The 21,821-nt window shown below is 47.4% G+C and overlaps 1 protein-coding gene across 3 annotated transcripts in view; it reads left to right on the forward strand.

Annotated features, from left to right (window-relative positions):
- The window catches only part of NOL11 (nucleolar protein 11), a 63,530-nt gene extending 54,716 nt beyond the window's left edge, over positions 1-8,814 (forward strand). Inside the window, exons 21-22 of one of the 3 annotated variants that reach the window (XR_014820935.1) lie at positions 2,616-2,697; positions 7,023-8,814. The gene's annotated coding sequence lies outside the window, so the exon portion shown is untranslated. Of the gene's footprint in view, positions 1-583; positions 786-2,615; positions 2,698-7,022 lie in introns of those variants that run through there. The other 2 variants (XR_014820934.1, XR_014820936.1) reach the window with 2 other exon arrangements.
- The last annotated feature ends 13,007 nt before the right edge of the window (positions 8,815-21,821 follow it).

The following is a 21,821-nucleotide window of genomic DNA, read 5'->3' on the forward strand; positions in this document are numbered from 1 at the left end:
AGGATTCCTAGGATCCGTGGCAATTCCCCAGAAGGACTCTGCTAGATCTGCCTGCGTCATATGCCCATTACTGAGAAACCTCATATTCAGGCATGGGGTACCCTAATTGGCAAAGATGGCACTATGTGGTGACCAGACAGATTCATTGCTTCCTGGACACAGGAGAAGACTACATTTCCCAGGTGCCTTCACATCCACAAGAAGCATGTGACCAATTCTAGCCAATGAAATGTGGCTGAAGACAGGTGTGCAACTTAAGAGTTGGCTCTTAAAATGTACCCCCTTCTCCTTCCTTTTTTTTTTTTTTTTTTTTTTTTGCTATTTCTTGGGCCGCTCCCGCGGCATATGGAGATTCCCAGGCTAGGGGTCCAATCGGAGCTGTACCCACTGGCCTACACCAGAGCCACAGCAACGCGGGATCCGAGCCGCGTCTGCAACCTACACCACAGCTCACGGCAATGCTGGATCGTTAACCCACTGAGCAAGGGCAGGGACCGAACCCGCAACCTCATGGTTCCTAGTCGGATTCGTTAACCACTGCGCCACGTCGGGAACTCCCCCCTTCTCCTTCCTAATCTTTCAGGCTCTCTGCTCATCAGTGGTGGTTGCACAGGTCTAACCAAGAACCCCAGAGAAACCCTACAGAACAGCGAAGACACTAAAAGGAAGAAGCTGTGTCTCTGAATTTCTGCTTATAGGAGAGCTTCCCGTGTCCTGCCCCTGTCTTCCAAAACCCTCATCAAGTTATGGGACCACTAAGAAATAAACTTACTGTGTTAAACCGCTGAGATTTGTGGTTCATCATTACCATAAACAAATTGGCTCAAATGCCCCCCTCCCCGGGACTGGACAGGTGGGGATTTTTGCTTAAAAGCACATCCGAATCATAAAGTGGAGGAGGGGCTGTTCCCAAAGGAAAGGAATGCGTGTCAGACAAAAAAGGAATAAACACCTCAACCCAATTATCTCACGTTTGGGAGTTCGTCCCAAGGAAATAATCCAAGAAGGAACCTAAAGTAATTTGAATAACGATGTTTATTGCAAAGCTAAATTTATAATGGCAACAGATTGGCAGTATCCCCAAAACTAAAAACCTGGAAGCAGCAAAGCAAAATATGGTCTATCAGTATAATGGATCCCATTGATACACGGCACCGTTATAGGAGAAAATGTTAAAAGGCAAATGCCAAGAGCGAAAGGCTTTAATCCTCTCCTTCTTCGAGACTTCCCCGGCAGCTGAATGCAGGAATTGAATCCTCAGAACCAGGGGTCTAAATCGCGAAGTCCTCACTGGAGCTGGAGTGGGAGGCTGAGCCAAAAATTGTGCAGGGGCCCTGGGGCTCCCGTTTGTGGGAAGAGACACAAGAAGGGACATGGGATGTGGGTTCAGAACCAGATCGAGGAGAGAAAAGTTTGAGCAGAAGAGGATCAAATTGAGGAAGCAGGGGAAGCAAGCATCCTGAGGGGGTCAGAGGGTGCCATGCTGTAGACAGTGTCTAGGGCTGGCTTTCAGGGTGGCTAGGCTGGCCGAGTAAGGGCCTGGAACTGCGGCCGATACCAATCTTCTAAATCCCCTAGACAGGGTCGGGCATCCCTCACTCACCGAGCAGAATGTCTTAGCCTCTTTGGAGAACTGCTTGATGGGGGGATGGGGCCCAGTAATCCTTCTGCCAGCTCATACCCTTTCGTTGGCACCAGGCGTTGGAGTTGGTCCTGAGGCAGGTAGGGGTTCGGTATTTCTGCACTGCCTGCCACCCTTGCCCCTCTTGCTGGGCTGGTTGTGGGGGTGTGGAGGGTGGTCTGGGGGTAGAAGAGAGTAGTTGAGGACGGAAGGGATCCACGTGAATGGGGAGCAGTGCCGTGGCTCTGTAGGAATTGGCATTTTCGGAGTTCCCACTGTGGCATAACAGAATCAGCGGCCCAGCACAGTGGGTTAAAAGGATCTAGTGTTGCCCCAGCTGTGGCGTAGGTCGCATCTGCAGATCAGATCTGATCCCTAGCCAGGAAACTCCACATGCTGTGGGTTGGCCAAAAAAGGAAAAAAAAAAAAAAAAAAAAAAAAAAAAAAAAAGAACTGGCATTTCTGTTTTTAGCAAGGCCAGGTGACATGTATATGTCAGGAAGATCCTTAACCCACTGAGCAAGGCCAGGGATCGAACCCACATCCTCATGAATCCTAGTCAGGTTTGTTAACCGCTGAGCCACGAAGGGAACTCCAGGAATCTCAGTACTTACTTATTTGGTTCTTGTATTTTGCCTCTCTTCTTGTTTAAGTTTTATATCTTGTATCTCTTTGCTCAGTGTTTCCTGTAAGTTATCCATCTTTGCCTCCAGTTTATTTCCAATGTCTTGCATCATCTTCAGCATCAACAGTCTAAAGTCTTTTTCCTGGAGGCTGAGAATCTCTTCCTCGCTTAGCTGATTTTCTGGGGTTTTTCCTTTCTCCCTCATCTGAGTTATAGTTCTCTGTCTTTTCATTTTTATAGGTTTTTGGTGTGGTGACCTCTTGATGTGTCCTCCTCCTTTTCCTCTGGAGTAGGATATCTTTTTTAAGGTTTCCAGTCCATTTGGGTGAAGAGTGCTCAGTCTTTAGTTGTGAATTTTGTTGTTTTTAGGAGAGAAGTTGAGCTCCAGTCCTTCTATTCTGCCATCTTAATCCCATCTCCTCAGTACTTCTTATTTGGGAGCCACTTACAGGTGAGCAGAGCCTTTTGTTCAGCAGAATAATGACTCCCCAGAGACGTCCCTGTCCTGGAAATAGGTCACCTGCCAGGAGGAACTGAGGCTGCTAATCAGATAACCTTAAAACAGGAGAAATTATACTGGATTATCTGGATGGGCTCCAAGGAATCACGGGAGTCCTTTAAATGTGGAAGAGGTGGGCAGAACAGTCCGTGTCAGCGAGAGATCGGAAGATGCTCTGCCGCTGGCTTTGAAGATAGCGGACGTGGCCATGAGCCCGGCATGGGGGGAACTGGCCTCTAAAGGCTGGAAACGGCAAGGAAGTGGATTTTCCTCTGGAGCCTCCGGGGGGCCCACAGTTCTGTGGATACTTTGAGACCCGTTTCCAACCTCTGATCTCCAGGACTGTAAGATCATAAATTTGTGTTGTTTGGCCACGCCCATGGCATGTGGGAGTTCCCAGGCCAGGGATGGAAACCACACCACAGCAGCAACCTGGGCCGCTGCGGTGACAATGCCAAATCCTTAACCCGCTGCACCGCAGGGGAACTCCAGATTTGTGTTCCTTTAAGCTATTAAGTTTGCAGTGTTGCAGCAGCAGTGGGAAACTCCTCTCTTCCCGCCCAGGATAAGCATTGGGAACCTCCTCAGCATGCGACACACACAGAGACCTCTGAGATCTCAGAGCCCAACAGGCCCCAACCAGGACTGGTTTCAGAATCACCTGGGAACTTATGTTTATGTGTTTGTTAATTAATATCTTTTTTGCAGAATACATTGAGAACAAAAATATAACAAACGTATAACAAACAACCATGAATATTTACCACTTGAGAAACAAAAATCCGGAGTTCCCATTGTGGCTCAGTGAGTGAAGATCCCCATTAATATTCATGAGGATGTGGGTTCAATCCCTGGCCTCTCTCAGTGGGTTAAGGATCAGGCGTTGCTCTGGCCGTGGGGATAGCCCGCAGCTGTAGCTCTGATTCGGCCTCTAGCCTGGGAACTTCCATGTGCCACAGGTGTGGCCCTAAAAAGAAAAAAAGAAGGAACAAAAATTGCCAATTCAGTTTAGTATTCATATGACTCCCCCTGAAACTGAAAAAAATTGTGCAGTAATGACTAATCTACCCACCATAAGATTCTGTAATTTACATTTTACTGTTTATCACACATCAATCCATTTCCCCACCTGTCTAGTCATCCATCAACCCATCTTATTTTTTATGCATGTCAAAGTAAGTTACAAATGTGAGTATGCTTCATCAAACATATGTGTTTGTTTATGAGTTTTAAATTTTTTTGCAGTCAAATTGATATATATGGGTATTAAATATACCCTTCGATGAGTTTAAAAATGCGTGCACCCATGTAACTCAAACCCCTATGGAGATTTGGAGCATCGTCCTGTGGTTTTTTTTTTTTTTTTTTTTTTTTTTTTTTGCTTTTTAGGGTGCACCCGTGGCACATGGAAGTTCCTAGGCTAGGGGTCTAATCAGAGCTACAGCTGCTGGCCTACGCCACAGCCACAGCCATGCCAGATGTGAGCCACATCTGCGCCCTGCAGCACAGCTCATGGCAATGCCAGATCCTTAACCCACTGAGCAAGGCCGGGGATCGAACCTGTGTCCTCATGGATGCTAGTCAGATTCGTTAACCACTGAGCAACGATGGGAACTCCCTGGGAACTCCCGGTGTTCTTTTCTGTACATTCCTCCCCTATCCTCTTAGAGGCAACCTCTATAGTGATTTTTTTTTTTTTTTTTCCCCACCATGGATTTATCTGTTCTAGAACTTCACAAAAATGGAGCTTTCTTGGAGTTCCTGTTGTGGCGCATAGGAAACTAATCTGACGAGGAACCACGAGGTTTCAGGTTCAGTCCCTGGCCTCACTCATTGGGTTAAGGATCTGGCTTTGCCGTGAGCTGTGGTGTAGGTCGCAGATGTGGCTCGGATCCCGCGTTGCTGTGTCTGTGATGCAGGCCGGCAGCTGTACCTTGGATCAGACCCCTAGCCTGGGAACCTCCATATACCTTGAGTGTGGCCCTAAGAAGTGGAAAAAAAAAAAAAAAAAAAAAAAAGAGTGTTTTCTTTTGTGTCTGGCTTCCTTAACGTAATATTTGGGGGGTTTATTTATGTTGTTACAGTTGTCCCTTTTATCTGTAAATAGTAGTCTGTTGTATGAAATACTATTTTTTTTTAAAGCCATTCTCCTGAGCACCTGAGCTATTTTCAGCTTCCATCTATTGCAGTTAAAGCTTTTCCATAATGGTTTTTGTACAAGTGTATGTCTGTGTGTGGTCACATGTTTTTACTCCTCCTGGGAAAATACATAGACACAGGCTCACTGGGCTAAAAGGTAAGGTGTAGGTTTAATTTTATGAGAAACTGTCACACATTTTCCCAAAGTTGTGCTATTTTAAACTCTCACCCAAAATATGCGGGAACTCTGGTTATTCTACTCTTCTCTTCAACATTTGGTGTTTTCAGTCTTGAATTTTAGCTGTTTTGGTGGGAGTACAGAGGTATCTCCTTGTCATTTTAGCTTGCATTTCCCAGATGACTAAATGCTGGAGACCACTCTTTCATGTACGCATTGGCCATTCGTCTCTCTTCCTTTGTTGGGTGTCTTTTCAAATTCCTTGCCTATTTAAATAATTGAATTGTTTTTATTACTGAGTTTTAAGAATTCTTTCTGTAGGGAGTTCCTGTCATGGCTCAGTGGTTAATGAACCCGACTCGCATCCATGAGGATGCAGGTTCCATCCCTGGCCTTGCTCAGTGGGTTAAGGATCTGGCGCTGCCATGAGCTGTGGCGTAGGTCGCAGACACGGCTCAGATCCCATGTTGCTGTGGCTGTGGTGTGGGCCAGCAGCTGCATCTCTGATTCAACCCCTAGCCTGGGAACATCCATATGCCCCAAGTGTGGCCCTAAAAAGACAAAAAAAAAAAAAAAAAAAGGAATTCTTTTTATATCCAGAAAACCTTTCTTTGGAGTTGCCATTGTGGCAACAGCAGTAATGAACAGTCAGTATCCGAGGACAAGGGTTCAATTCCTGGCCTCGCTCCGAAGGATCCAGCATAGCCCTGAACTTTGGTGTAGGTCACAGACTCGGCTGGGATCTGGTGTTGTTGTGACTGTGGCATAGGCTGGCAGCTGCAGTTCCAGTTCAAACCCTAGCCTGGGAACTTCCATACGAGGCTCCAGCGGCCCGTAAAAAAAAAAAAAAAAAGACTACCTCTCCTTTATCAGATGTGTCTTGCGAATACTGTTACTCAGTTTGTGGCTTATCTATTCATTTTCTCTCTTTTTTGGGAGGGAGGGGTGGTGCCTGAGGCATCGTAAATTCCTGGGCCAGGAATTGAAGCCATTGAACACTGGGCCACTGCATGACAACACCAGATCTTTAATCCACTGCACCACCAGGGAACTCCATTGAAGCTTTTGTTGAAAACCCAATGACCACATAAATGTCTACGGCAGAACTTCTGTGTTTTTTGTGGGTTTTTTGGGTCTTTTTAGGGCCACACCCACGGCATATGGAGGTTCCCAGGCTAGGGTTTGAATTGGTGCTATGGCTGCTGGCCTACACCACAGCCACAGCAATGCCAGATCCAAGCTGCACCTGTGACATACATCACAGCTCATGGCAATGCCAGATCCTTAACCCTCTGAGCAAGGCAAGGGATTGAACCTGTGTCCTCCTGGATACTAGTCAGACTGGTTTCCCCTGGGCCACGACCCAGGACCTGTTTTTTCAAAGCTCCTTGGGTGATTCCGACGTACATCCCTAGGGTGCACCCCCTTGAGATCCCAGCCATTTGCTGGTGAGATGCTTTTAAAAAATGGAAACCAACCAACCGACAACCCTGTAAAGCCAGCTATAATGGAAAAAATAAAAATCATTATAAAAAAATGTAAGCCATGCCAGGCGCATGTCAGTGTATCTTGGACATGGGAAGGAGGTGACATATAAGCAGATTTTACAGAGTTAATGTGGGTGGCACAGCTGTGTTTCCGGGTGGGCAGGGAGCAGAGTGTTCTCTAGAGCTTGATTGGTGGACTCCACCAGGAACCCAGAAGAAAGGTCCCGTCTAGAGGGTGACGTCACCCACTTGAGTCAGGGCATTCCCTCCCCCCCATCATGATGCGATGGCCATGGGTGTCAAGTGGCCTGGAGAGGGTGTATTAGCCCTTAGGCCCATCGTGGTCTAGTCTCAGGCAGAGTGCCTGTGGCTCAAGAGCTGATGGATTTTTAGGGCCACCATTTTTCGGGTCGATGTCGAGGATTTTGAATGATCCTTAGCGCCGTGCTGAGTAGTGTCTCATCTGATTCCAGCACTGACGTGCAGGTTCCGGCTGCCAGGACGTTTGATGGCTGCTCAGGTGGAAGAAGAGCCCCTGCGTTCCTTCCCTCAAACCTTTGGGGCGGTTTGGATTTCACCCAACTGGATGACAGTCTTGCAGGATTGTGGAGGCCAGCAGCAACAAACCTGGCATGGCTGCAAGGTTCTCAGGCCCTGGGGCTTTGGAAGGGAGATCAGTTTGTGACAGCGTATCTGCTAAACAGCTTTGCTCAGCTGGCAAATGTGAGAATCTGTCTTTGGGAGTTCCCGCTGTGGTGCAGTGGAAACGAACCCATCTAGTATCCATGAGGGTATGGGTTCAACCCCTGGCCTCACTCAGTGGGTTAAGGATCCGGCATTGCCATGCGCTGTGGTGTAGGTTACAGATAGGGCTCAGATCTGGCATTGCTGTGGCTGTGGCTCCGATTCAGCCCCTAGCCTGGGAGCCTCCATATGCCTCAGGTGCGGCCCGCAAAAAAAAAAAAAAACACAGAGAGGCTGGTGCCAGAAGAAGAATCCCTTCTCTTTCCCCAGCAGCCCCAATGTCTCTAGGATACATTGTCCAGAGTGAATGGGACCCAGAATGTTGGCTCCTACAACTACAGTTCTAGAAATTGGCCTGGAGGTGGCGCCCTTGCCATAGGCCTGGAAACACTGGACCAAGACAGACAGTTCTGGCAAAAGGAAGAGGAGGTCCCCCAGTGGAAGAGGATGCCTGGAAGACGAGGCTGGACCTTTTCACCAGCCCTGGAAGAGGGCAGGGGCATTGCCCAAGCCCGAGAGCACTGCCATGTCTTCAGACTGTTCAAAACTTATCTCGAAACCTGTTTCTAATTCCCATCCCTTCAAATCCAGAGAGATCCAGACTTAGAGTTCCACATTCCAAGTTCTTCATAAAACATTTCAAATCCAGCCTTACCACGAATCCTTCCATGACACCGCTTAAAAATTCTTCTGGTCAAAGTGTGCTCTGAGTGTTTACAGGGAAAAGATACATCTGACATTTTTAAGGACTGCACTGCAAATGGGGCCACTGTTGTCACCTGGTGCTCTGCAGCCCCTTCCATTTGTATTGGACTCAGGGTCCTCTAGTGGAGGCGTCAGGTAGAAGGCAGAGCCGCGGGCAGTCTGAGGCACCTTGCTGGATGCAGGATTCTGTTCATTCGTTTCTGGGCTCTAGGATTCAGGGCCAGGAGATTCAATGTACAGAAATGCGTGGAGGCATGTCTGCAAGACAACCTTTTGTCCCATGCCTCTGTAATCTGGGTCTCGTTTTCCAAACACGATAGACGGTGGAGGATCAGCAAAGCAAGGCACAGTCCTGCACAGTGACAGCTTTAAGATTACAGTAGCCTGGGTGAGGGCACAGCCTCTGAAATTAGGTCCAGCCTGGTCGTCATGGCTGCCCTTGAGGTCAGTCCACTCTGTGTTTGTGTTTGTGAGTGTGTGTGTGAGAGAGAGAGAGAGAGAGTGTGTGTGTGTGTGTGTGTGTGTGTGTGTGTGTGTGTGTGTGTGTGTTCCCAGAGCAGGGCAAAGCGGGTCCTTTCCTTCCAGCCTCAAACCATGGATAGACTATTCCAGCCAAGGTGTGGGAAGCTTCCCCACCCCCAGCCTCTTATTTATACGATGCCCTCAGCATCAGCTGGCAGATGAGCCCCATGTTTCATTTAGCACATTCCCTCTCCTAGAAAAAAAAAAAAAAAACATTCATTTTATGATCAAGCTAACATACATTCGCTTTTGAGTAAAGCAAATAAATGTTTAATAAAATCCTGAATCTCCTAAGACGTTGGCTTTATAGCTTCCCAGCTGAGAAGGCAGCATTTGTCAAGGCAAGGAGATAATGAAATGGCTGAAATTACGGAGGGTGGCTTGTCGTTGGTCAGGACATAAAAATATTCCATCCCTGTATCGCTTGGTGGAAACGGCCCGTGAGGAAGACTAAAGGGCGCTTTGAAAAACCTGTGCTTGCCTCGCTTCCCACTCGCCGGGGGCTGCGCCAGGAGCAGTGAGGGGGCAAGGAAGTAGGATGGAAACCCAGCTCAGAAAAAAAGATCCTGCGTAGCTTCCCCCTGCAGACGAAATTCATTTCCCCCCGTCAGGCCCGTGGGGCTGTGACTTCTTGAACGGGATGCCCGGGGTGGGGAGGACCAGAGGCGCCTCTCTGGGCAACTGTCCCGACAAACTAAGCAAAAGGGCACCGGGTGTGGTTGAAGGCGGACAGCTGGCCGCTTCCAGGATGGACGTTCCCGGTGCCTTCCGAAGACTCAGGGGGGAAGGAGGGAAAATCACCCTGAATGTTTGAAAGCATACAGGCTATTTTCAGGCAACACAATACTAGCTTGAAACTGTATGTCTCGTCCCCGTTTGCTTGATTCTCGCCTTTTTTGTTATTGCTGTTATTTTTTTTTAATCCTCTCATTCTCCTGCCTCAGAATGAGGTAGGTAATTGATTTCCTTATCAAGATGCCAGGCGATACATTTTTCACGGCTTTCAGGGAGCCCAGCAAATCCAAAACCATTGTCTGGCAGATGCAGCTTTCAGCCGCAATCATTTTTATCATCAGGTAAGCTTGCTGGCATGTGTTCTTCAAAATTTTATTCAGAAATGTTGTCTTTTACTGGTCAAGTAAATGATGACAGTCTTCGTCAGTTTGCATTATCCGAAAATAAAAGGGAATTTTTAACAATGATCACAATCAAGCTTGTTAGGTCATTTTTAATGGTAATGAATTGGTTCCTGAAGATTGGATTAAAGAGAAAACTAGGTCAATTTGAGCAGAGTCCAAATGAGGCAGAAAGAAAGTCCACAGAGGGGGTGAGGGAAAGACAGACACAGTGAAAGAAAAAACTGAAAGAGTATAAAAACCACAAAGAAAACAAACACGTCCACCTGGCATGTTTTCTCTGGAGATGTACGTATGTAAACGTTAGCAAAGCGACCCCTTCCACCATGTGCGGAAGCAGCAAAACGCTGGCCGTCTGTGACTGAGGAAGTCAGCTGTCACCAGACAGCAAAGCTGCTGGCACCTTGATCTTGAACGTCTCAGTTTCCAGAACTGTAGGAAATAAACTTCTGTTGTGTATAAACAAAAAAGAAAAAGAAAAGGGACTAGAAACCTTACTAATTGATAATAATATTATCAGTTGAGAGTAACTTTGTTACTGGAAGGGGTGAGGGGAGCTGATTAAAGACTTACGGCAGGGAGTTCCCATCGTGCCTCAGCGAGTTAAGAAGTGGACTCGTATCCATGAAGATGCAGGTTCGATCCCTGGCTTCACTCAGTGGATTTAGGATCTGGCATTGCCACAACCTACAGTATGGTGGAGGATGTGGCTTGGATCTGGCATTGCTGTGGTTGTGGTGTAGGCTGGCAGCTGCAGGCCCGATTTGACCCCAGCCTGGGAACCTCATATGCTGCAGGTGTAGCCCTAAAAAGACAAAAATAAAAACAAAAAAAGTAAATAAAGACTTAAGGCATATCCACAGGAGTTCTGGCTGTGGTGCAGGCTGGGCGGTGTCTCTGGAACCCTGGAATGCAGGTTCAATCTCAGGCCCGGTGGACTAAGGATCTGGTGGCAGGACCTCCATATGTCTACATGTTTTTTTCCCATTTCTTGTTTCGCTTATTTATTTTTATTAGTTTTGGTTGTTATATAAATTACATCCCACAAAACTTACCCTTTAAAACAATTGTACAATTCAGTGGGTTTTAGTCTATTCACGAGGCTGTACAGTCATCACCACTATCTAATTCAAACATTTTCATCTCCCCAGAAAGGAGTAACCATTGGCAGTGGCTCTCCATTCTCCCCTTTTCTCATCTCCTGACAACCACTCATCTACTTTTTGTCTCTCTGAATGTGCCTATTCCATATATTTCACATAAATGAAATCATACAGTATGTGGCCTTTTGTCTTTGGCTTTTTTCTTTTTTTTTTTTCTTTTTTGCTTTTTAAGGCCACACCCGTGGCATATAGAGGTTCCCAGGCTAGGGGTCGAATCGGAGCTGTAGCCAGAGCAAGCCAGATCCGAGCTGTGTCTGTGACCTACACCACAGCTCATGGCAACGCCAGATCCTTAACCCACTGAGAGAGGCCAGGGATCGAACCCTCAACTTCATGGTTCCTAGTCGGATTCCTTTCTGCTGCGCCATGACGGGCTCTCCTTTGGCTTCTTTCATTAAGCATAATTAGCATACTTTTTTAATTATGGAAAAATATTCATAACATAAAACCCATTTACCATTTAAAAGTGGATTAAGTGGCATTCAATACATTCACATTGTGCAGCCATGGTCACTGTCCCTCACCCGAACTTTCTCATCACCCCAAACTCAAACTCCATACCCGTTACACACTAACTGCCCATTTCCCTTCTCCCACAGTCCCTGACAGCTCCCATTCTACTTTCTGTCTCTGTGAACCTGATTATTCTAGGGCCCTCATATAGGTGGAATCATATAGTATTTATCCTTTTGTGTCTGGCTTATTTCACTTGACCTGTCTTCAAGGTTCATCCGTGTGGTAGCATGTGTCAGAATGTCCTTCCTTTAACACAGCGAATAAGGTCTGGGATCAAACTTGTGTCCCAGCGCTCCAGAGATGCCGCAGATCCTGCTGTGCCACAGCAGGAACTCCCATTCTTTAATTTAATACTCATAACAACCCTATAAGGTGGGTACAGTAGAAATCATTCCCATTTTACATGTGGCAAAGCAGAGGTCAAGAAATCTGCCCAGGAGTTCCCGCTGTGGCTCAGTGGGTTAGGAACCCGACTAGTATCCATGAGGATGCAGGTTCCATCCCTGGCCTCACTCAGTGGGTTAAGGATCTGGCATTGCCATGAGCAGTGTGTAGGCCGAAGACACGGCTTAGATCCCGTGTTGCTGTGGCTGTGGCTGGCAGCTACAGCTCCGATTGAACCCCTAGCCTGGGAACTTCCATATGCCGAACCTTCAGCCCTACAAAGAAAAAAAAAAAAGAAATCTGCCCCAAATTACAGATTTGTCCCACCACATTTTGTCTTCGTAGTATTTCCCTAACATGCTGGGTCCACTCTGTCCAGAATCTGCTTTTCTTCAGATCTTCAGTACATGGCTTCTTTAATGTTCAGATTTGAACTAGAATGGCGCCTCCCCAGAGAACCTTCCCTCCCCACCCCACCCCACCCACACAGTAGCCTTGGATCTACTATAAGCATAGCGTTGGTGCTTAGTAAATATTTGTTGGCATCTGTGGGCCTTCCCACCCCTTCAATTTGCTTCCCCCAACCCCACAGTCCAGAACGGGTTGTCTGCTTGGCTGGAGTCCTTCCTTCCCCTCTCCCCAGCTCCTGACATTGCTGTCCCCTTCTCTGAGCACACATAAGATAGGTGGCCTTCACCCATCAAGTTGTTCCAGTCCCTTGGATCCTGTAATAATCCTTCACTCTCAAGCTATCAGTTGATTCTCTCTGGACCTTCGAAGCCCTGTCTCTCTTGTCTCTACTCCATCCTGCTCTGTATGTTGGGAGGCGATGAATAAGATGCATTTCCACCCTCCAGCGCTCCCCACTTGCAGATGGAACGGTGTGTAAACAAGCACATACAGCGCAGTGGGAGAAATGCAAAAGAGAGACACACGTGATGACTTGGGCAACACACATAACCAGAAATAAATGATGCACACGCAAGGCTCGGGGAGGCTCAGTAGAGCAAACCTAGGCAAGTGCCAGTGCGGCCCTGAGCTAATCAAATTCATCAGCAGCGTGTTGTAGAAGATACATAGTGGTGCTGGTTTCAAGTCCGGCTTCCATCATGTCCTAGCTGGGGAATCTTGGGCAAATGACAGAACCTCTGGGCTCCCGTTTCCACCTCAGGAAAATAATACCTACTTGAGAGTGGTGCTTTAATCTAGAGGATTAATTAAATGAGATCTCTTAAAATGTATGTGCTTTGGGAGTTCCCATCATGGCTCCGTGGAAACGAATCTGACTAGTATCCACTAGGACGCAGGTTTGATCCCTGGCCTTGCTCAGTGGGTTAAGGATCCAGCATTGCCGTGAGCTGTGGTGCAGGTTATAGATGTGGCTCAGATCTGCCATGGCTGTGGTGTTCCCTAGCCTGGGAACCTCCATATGCCGTGGGTGAGGCCATAAAAAGCAAAAAAAAAAAAAAAAAGTGTACGCTTCATCAGTGGTAATTCTTTTTTCTTTATAGGGCTGCCCCTGCCACAAGTGGAAGTTCTTGGGCTAGGGGTCAAATCAGAGCTGCAGCTGCTGGCCTACACCACAGCCACAGCAATGTGGGATCTGAGCTGCATCTTTGACCGACACCACAGCTCACAGCAATGCTGGATCCTTAAGCCACTGAGTAAAGCCAGAGGTCAAACCTGCATCCTCATGCCACTGGTGCAGCCCTAAAAAGACAAAAAACCAAACCAAAACAAAAAACCCCTGCATCCTCATGGATACTAGTTGGGTTCTTAACCCGCTGGGCCATGACAGGAATGCCTCAATGAAACTTTAAAAAAAAGAAAAAAAAATCTTTTTGCACAAAGATATTCATTAAGTGTTATTTATAATAGGAAATATTTGAAACACACACAGGATCCTCTTGGAAAATTATGCAACTCTTAAACGGTAAGAATGTATTGAAAAATTATGTACAAAAGCCCTAGACAAAATTATGTATGTGGTGTCATCTGGGCTATGTAATTATATTCCAAAAGTCCCCGGGCCTCTCCAGCCTGTGGGTTTAAATGGGGCCACATTCACCTTGTACCCAAATTTCTTTGCCTCATTGCCCCCACCTGCCCCTGCAGACCTCTGCAGAGGTTCTCGGGTCCCCAGGGAGTAGCTAGAACGTATCTGCCTCCCCCCTGCTACCCCAATACTCATCAAGTGTCTGTACTGGATAGACAGAGCCCCTCCTTCCAGGCCTTTGCCCTTGCCGGTATTTTGCAAAGGGCAGCTCTGTGGAAGGTGAACAACCAACTGGTTTGCCTGGGTCCAAGAGCTTTCCTGCCATGCAAGACTTAGGGCTAAAGCTGGGAAGGTCCTTGGCAAATTTATTTAAGTTGGTGACCCTGTCTCACTGCACAGAATACTTTCAAAGGTGCCAACATCTTAGGTCCCCAAATGGTTTCTGTTTTTCTCAGCTGGAGCCAGACTCTGTTCCCCCCCTAAATAGGGGCTTGTGGGTTGCATAGAGAACTGGGTGAGCAGAATATTTGTGTTTGGGAGTTCCCTTCTGGCGCAGCAGGTTAAGGATCTTGAGTTGTCACTGCAGCAGCTCAGATTGCTGCTGTGGCACGGGTTGGATCCCTGGCCCGGGAACCGCCACATGCCGCAGGTGCGGCCAAAAAAAAATAAAAAGATAAAAAAAGAACATTTGCATTTGAATTCAGGGGGCTTTTATCTCTGGTTCCAGGGAAATGGAAAACCAACCAAATGATAGCTTGAGAAACAGGATCAGAGCTCAGGTCTGGACAAGAGATGCTGGTTTGGGAAACATGAGCTCCCTGGGCGGCATTGAAGTCACAGGAGTGGGCAAGAGAGTCCAGGAGCTGTGCGGGTAGAGCAGAAGCCTGAGGATAATGACATTGGAGCCCGCAGGAGGGAGGTGGATCCATGCACGAGACTGAGGGGAGTGGTCAGAGAGATCGGAGGAAAAGTGGGAGTCGAGGTCCGAGGGTTTGGGGCACCGTTTCTTCAGTCAGCCCTTGGTTTCCATTTGACTGCGCCTGACACCAAAGCCAGTGCTGATACTGGCTGGTCTTTCTCTACGTCATCCGACAGACTTCTCTTCCTCTTCTTCCAGCTTTGAAATGGAAGTGATTCTCCAAGGTCTATACGAGGTCTCCCTTTTCTCTCTCTGCACTGTCTTTAGTAATTAATTTAATCACATGACTGCCATTTTTATCTCAATGAAGCTGGTTCCCAAATTATACCTCCAGTTTTAATCGTGCTAGAGCCTCAGAACACATTTCAAACTGTCTCCTCGACATTGCCACCCCATTTCCCCATCAATAAGCCAAATCCAGCCTACCTAAATAAGGAACATCAGTCCGGAGTTACGACACACACGCGTGCACAGCGAACGGGGTAGGAGCGGGTAGAGATGGCCGTCCTCCCAGCCCCCACTGGAGCCTCCGGGCCAGTCACACCTGTTCCCTATGGCCTTATCCTCTGGTGACCTTGAGAGGGGGGGTCTGAGAGTGAGCAAGAGGCCACCACTGGCAGCCAGATGCAGGGCACCTCATTGCCTGCATAAAGATGCTGGAGAAGGTTGTGTTCCAAGTGCCCACAAAGTATGAGGAGTAATCCAGTAGGCAGGGAGTTGTGCGTGTGAGTGTGAGTGTGTGTGTGTGTGTGTGTGTGTGTGTGTGTGTGTGTGTGTGTCTGGTTCAGGCAGCTCAGAAACTCCGTCTTCACAGACTTTCATGTTGGATAATTTTGTCTGTTTGTAGCCAATGTGCCACAAATTATGTCCAAACCATGAAGTGACTATTGCAATAGTGTCTCTATTCTGTAACCTAGGGCTTCATCGATGTTTTGAAATACTAGCTGTGGGAGTTCCCGTCATGGCGCAGTGGTTAACGAATCCGACTAGGAACCATGAGGTTGAGGGTTCGATCCCTGCCCTTGCTCAGTGGGTTAACCATCCGGCGTTGCCGTGAGCTGTGGTGTAGATTGCAGACGTGGCTCGGATCCTGCGTTGCTGTGGCTCTGGCGTAGGCTGGTGGCCACAGCTCTGATTCGACCCCTAGCCTGGGAAGATCCATATGCCGCGGGAGCAGCCAAAGAAATAGCAAAAAGACAAAAAAAAAAAAAAAAAAAAAAAAAAAGAAATACTAGCTGTGAACAACTTTGATCAGATCTAAAATCCACGAGAAATTTTATTTTATTTTAATGATTTTTATTTTTTTCCATTATAGCTGGTTTACAGTGTTCTGTCAATTTTCTACTGTACAGCAAGGTGACCCAGTCACACATACATATATACCTTCTTTTTTCGCATATTATCATGCTCCCATCATAAGTGACTAGATATAGTTCCCAGTGCACAAGAAATTTTAGAAGCACATTTGTCAATGAAAGAAAAGAGAAATATAACTTAAAAATGTAATTTCTACTGCTGTAAATGTTCCAATGGTTATAAAAGATGGTTTAAGTTTCCTTGTATCACTTACTGCTGCAGTTTCTTGTCATTTAAAGAGATCACTGGTAGGAGTTCCCATTGTGGCTCAGCAGAAACAAACCCAACTAGTATCCATGAGGACTTGGGTTCTATCCCTGGCCTCACTCAATGAGTCAAGGATCTGGCATTGCCGTGAGCTGTGGTGTAGGTTGCAGATGTGGCTCAGATCCAGAGTTGTGGTAAAGAGTCTCAATCAGGAGTTCCCGTCGTGGCGCAGTGGTTAACGAATCCGACTAGGAACCATGAGGTTGCGGGTTCGGTCCTTGCCCTTGCTCAGTGGGTTAACGATCCGGTGTTGCCGTGAGCTGTGGTGTAGGTTGCAGACGCGGCTTGGATCCCACGTTGCTGTGGCTTTGGCGTAGGCCAGCGGCTACAGCTCCGATTAGACTCCTAGCCTGGGAACCTCCATATGCCGAGGGAGCAGCCCTAGAAATGGCAAAAAGACAAAAAAAAAAAAAAAAAAAAAAAAAGAGTCTCAATCAGGAATTGCATGAGCCATTTAAAACACAAAGCTGAGCAGTTCCGTGGTGTCACAGGTTACGGATCCAACCTGAGGCTCAGGTTGCTGCTGTGCTGTGGGTTCCATCCCTAGCCCAGGAACTTCCAAATGCCCTGGGCATGGCCAAAAAGAAAGAAAAAGAAATCTAAAACACAAAGCTGAGAATATAAAATTAGGCACCAAGATTCAAGATTAAAGTTTTTCATTTAATACAAACGGCTCCCTTCCTTCCTTCCTTCCTTTGCTGCATCTGTGGCATATGGAAGTTCCTCAGCCAGGGACTGAATCTGATCCACAACTGTGAGCTACGCCACAGCTACAGCAATACCAGATCCTCAACCCATTTTGTGTCAGGCTGCGGATCAAACCACAGCCACTGCAGTCAGATTTTTAACCCACTGTGCCACAGCAGGAACTCCAAAGAAAACATTTTATCACATTCGTTTCAATAAGCCCTTTGATTATTCCTTTAGTTTTCACTGGGTGCTATAATGTGAAAGAGTTGGAAGTACAGATCTAACCCAGCTTCCTTAACGTCTTTGTGAGGAAACTGGAGCCTGATCAGGGTTGAATGACTCTTCTAAGGTCACTGAGCTAAACACTTCCTTCCTAAACCAGCTTCTGTACTGATTTTCTGAGTCTTTTTTTTTTTTTTTTTTTTGTCTTTTTGTCTTTCTGGCTTTTTTAGGGCAGCTCCTGCGGCATATGGAGGTTCCCAGGCTAGGGGTCGAATCAGAGCTGTAGCCACAAGCCTACACCGCAGCCACAGCCACACCAGACCTGAGCCGTGTCTGTGACCTACACCACAGCTCATGGCAACGCCGGATCTGTAACCCACTGAGCAAGGCCAGGGATTGAACCTGCAACCTCATGGTTCCTAGTCGGATTCGTTAACCACTGAGCCACAACGGGAACCTCTGATTTTCTGAGTCTTAACTGCAGGTCTCCAGATACATCATCCTCTAAGTTAACCCAAGTCCAAGTCAACTCATGTTCACTCCTCCTGGTGCCATGGCTTACCCGCCCTATACCCCCTCTCAGATGGAAGGCACCCTTCACACGGGGGGAGCCAAAACGCCAACTCCTTGCCACCTTGGCTTCCCCTGCAGCTCCACCCTGGGCTCAGGCACAGACACCTCAGCCTTTGAACTGGAAGCTAGCCGTGCTCTGGAGCCTTGCCCAGGGCCCAGTGGCGGTGGTGGTAGCAGGACCCGCTGAACCGTGCCTGCATGCTTCTTCCCATTTTACCCCTGCTTCCGCATCAATTCACAGCCTGGGCCTTTTGAAAGACTCCCACAACTAGGGGTCTAAGGCGGACGTTTGAACTTGGTTTAATAAATGGTATCAGCTGGGAGGGGACGGCTAAGGTGTTAGAGCTGCACCTGGAGGTGGTCTTGAACATGATCTTGGAAGTGGCAGAAGGGAATCTTCCCCGTGGACAGAGCTTTGAGTTGTGTGCTCGTGGTCCTCTTTGTCTGGAGAAAGGCGACACCAATCCGTGGGCCAGGTGGGTAGGACCTCTGAGGGGCCATGAGGAGGTTTGGGAGGGAGGATGTAGATGCAAACGAATCTCTCAAACCGATAAGTGAGAGTAGTTGTAGCCTATGTGAATATTAAAAAAAAAAAAAAATGTTTAGACATCCCCGTGGCATTTGGAAGTTCCTGGGCCAGGGATCAAATCCAAGCCAGAGCTGCTACCTATACCACAGCTGCAGCCATGCAGGATCCTTAACCCACTGCAGCACAGCAGAAACTCCCTGTATCCTATATGTTTTGTTTTTTTTTTTTTTTTTGTCCTTTTGCCATTTCTTGGACCTCTCCTGCAGCATATGGAGGTTCCCAGGCTAGGGGTTGAATCGGAGCTGTAGCCGCCGGCCTACGCCAGAGCCATAGCAACGTGGGATCCGAGCTGAGTCTGCAACCTACACCACAGCTCACGGCAATGCCCATGCCGGATCCTTAACCCACTGAGCAAGGCCAGGCATTGAACCCGAAACCTCATGGTTCCTAGTCGGATTCGTTAACCACTGTGCCAGGACGGGAACTCCCCTGTATCCTATGTGAATATTTATCACAATGTCCCCACTGCTAAAGAAGTTTTAATAAACTGGTGGAGAATAAGACTGGTTAGGTGATGAAGACGGTTCCCTAGTCAAGCCAGTGCCTATTTATTGGTGTCACGAGCTCATCACCGACTTCTCCTTGGCAAGGCTGATCTGTTTTAGAAGGAATCGTTACGGTGTATTATTTCTATCATGCTGGGTACAGAGAGTCAACCTTATTGGGAGGGGGTTTATACTGAATTTGGATTTCTTTTTCCCACCAACCGTGCTTTTACCATCCTCAACCGGTTTAGGGTTTCCTGAATATGGTGTCATACATATCATGGCATCTGTCTTTGTTCAGGCTGTCACAAATTACCATAGCCTGTGTGGCCTGTAAACAGAAACTCATTTCTCAAAATCTGGAACTCTGAGATCAGGATGCCAGGGTGGCTGGGTGAGAACCCCCTTCCAGGTTGCAGACTGCTGACGTCTCATGACTGCGGACTTCCCTTCCCGTTATATCTTCACGTAGAGGAGAGCAGAGATGGGAAGCCGGCTCCGTCATAATCAAATAATGGCACAATCCCATTCCTGAGGGCTTTGTCCTCCTGATCCCACCTAATCCTAATTAGCCTCTCAAAGGCCCCATTTCCTAATACCATCACATTATGGGCAGGGTTTTTTTTCTTTTTTCTTTTTTTTAGGGCCACACCCTCAGCACATGGAAGTTCCCAGGCTAGGGGTTGACTCAGAGCTGCAGATGTCGGCCTACACCACAGCCACAGCAACTCGGGATCTGAGCTTCGTCTGAGACCTACACCACAGCTCATGGCAATGCTGGATCCTTAACCCACAGAGCGAAGCCAGGGATCGAACCCACATCCTCATGGATACAAGTTGGGTTCGTTACCCCAGAGCCACAGTGGGGATTCCAGGGTGGGTTTCTTCATATGAATTTCGTGGAGACATGGTTAGTCCATAACAGCCTCTGACCAAGGAGCTAATTGTACAGTGAAAGAAATAAAGAAGCTAGTTGAACTCTTAGGTGCGCCAGCCCTATCATGTACCCCAACTACGAGAAGCAGCTGGCTTTACGGAACGGAATGGTAGAATGATCCATGGAATTCACGGCTACCAAGCCAGCTGGAAGACAAGAGCTCATTGAGAGCTTGGATTCCATTTACAGTGGTCCCTGGATATTCTCAGGAAACTGGTTCCAAGACAGCCCTTCCCCCACCCCAACCCCAGATAACAAAATCCAAGCATGCTCAAGCCCCTTATATAAAATGGCATAGTATTTGCACATAATCTACATACCTCTTCCTGTATACTTCAAATCATCTCTAGATCACTTATAATACCTAACAACTTACTCTTTTTTTTGTCTTTTTTTGTCTTTTCTAGGGCCACTCCTGCGGCATATGGAGGTTTCCAGGCTAGGGGTCTAATTGGAGCTGTAGCCGCCGGCCTACACCAGAGCCACAGCAACACGGGATCTGAGCCGCATCTGTGATCCACACCACAGCTCACGGCAATGCTGGATCCTTAACCCGCTGAGCGAGGCCAGGGATCAAACCCACAACCTCATGGTTCCTAGTTGGATTCAATAACCACTGAGCCATGACGGAAACTCCCCCAATAACCTATTTTAAAATAGGTGTCCTCCACCATTAGATTATAAACTCTGAAGGCTGTCACCATTTTTAATATCTTTGTATTTAAGTACAGAGCACTGTACTTTATATAGTGCAGGATATAGGTTCCAAATTGTAGACCCTGGGCTATATCTGAATTGCATTTATTTTGCTCAATCTGAAGTGCTTTTAAAAAACTGACAGTTGCCAACATTTAAAAACCAAGAGATTTCATGTGAAATGCACAATTTCCACCTCCTCTTGAAAAATCTGGGCATTCCCGCTGTGGCGCAGCAGGTTAAAGATCTGGTGTTGTTTCTGAGGTGGCTCCGGTTGCTGCTGAGGTGAAGGTTCCATCCGTGGCCCAGTGCACAGGATTAAGGATCCAGTCTTGACACAGCTGTGGCTCAGATTTGATCCTTGGCCTAGGAACTTCCACATGCCTTGGGTTTGGCGACAAACAAACAAAACCTGAAGATCTGGCCGTTCTAGGCCCACATTCCTAAAGCTGCCCTTTTTGAACAAAACACAGGCCGTTCCATTTGTAAAAGTTCTCACCTTGCCCACTTCATTTATTTTCATTGGTCCTGGTCCCTGAAGGCATACATCAGTTTGCTACTCTTGCTGCTCAGTGGAACTACATCTTTTGCTTTTCCTTCCCTCCTTCCTACCTTCCTTCTGGTCACAGCATGCAGTGGCTTGATCTGGGATCTCAGTTCCCAGATCAGGGATTGAACCCCGGCTGCAGCAGTGAGAGCACCAAGTCCTCACTACGAGGGACTCCCTCAATGGAACTTTACTGAATAAATGAACTTGGCAATTAATGTTTGTTTGGCCTTGCCCACTGTGTGCATAAGTTCTTCCGCCAGGGATCCAACGCTTGCCACAGCAGCGACCCAAACCCCAGCAGTGACAACCCCGGATCCTTAACCTGTTGAGCCACTAGGAACTCCAATGTTTGTATTTTCATTTCGCACAGGCATTCTATCTTTCTAACTACATTGTAATAAGCCACAGAATCCTGTTCACAATTTTTCCTTAAATCGCTTTTTGGTGGTCAGATGTTCCAATAAATATTAATGTGACTTAATTCTCCCTGCCTTGGTCTGGTGATGCCTCAAATTTCATTGTCATGATCCGTTCCCTGGGTTTAGCCGAGATATGGTTACTAATCGTCAAGTAAAGAGATTAAAATTATAACACCAGCATGCAACACTTTAAAGTAGGTTTTAGGCGGGAAGTTACCCTTTTTCTACAGCAAATAAGAAATTAAAAGTTCTTTCCGAGGGGGTCGAGTTTCTAGCTGGGACTGGGAAAGTGAAGGGGGCAGGAATGTAGCTGCATTCTCCGGAGTTCACCGGAGGCTTTTGGGAGCGTCTCAGAACGATCCTCTGTCCGGGTCTGGCAGCCTAGGGCGTGGCTTCCGGCACA

This window comes from Sus scrofa, chromosome 12, assembly GCF_054392235.1.
Source record: "Sus scrofa isolate SSC_HxYL_T2T_F1_AM1 chromosome 12, Sscrofa_HxYL_maternal_Yorkshire_Landrace_v2.0, whole genome shotgun sequence".
Lineage (NCBI taxonomy): Eukaryota > Metazoa > Chordata > Mammalia > Artiodactyla > Suidae > Sus > Sus scrofa.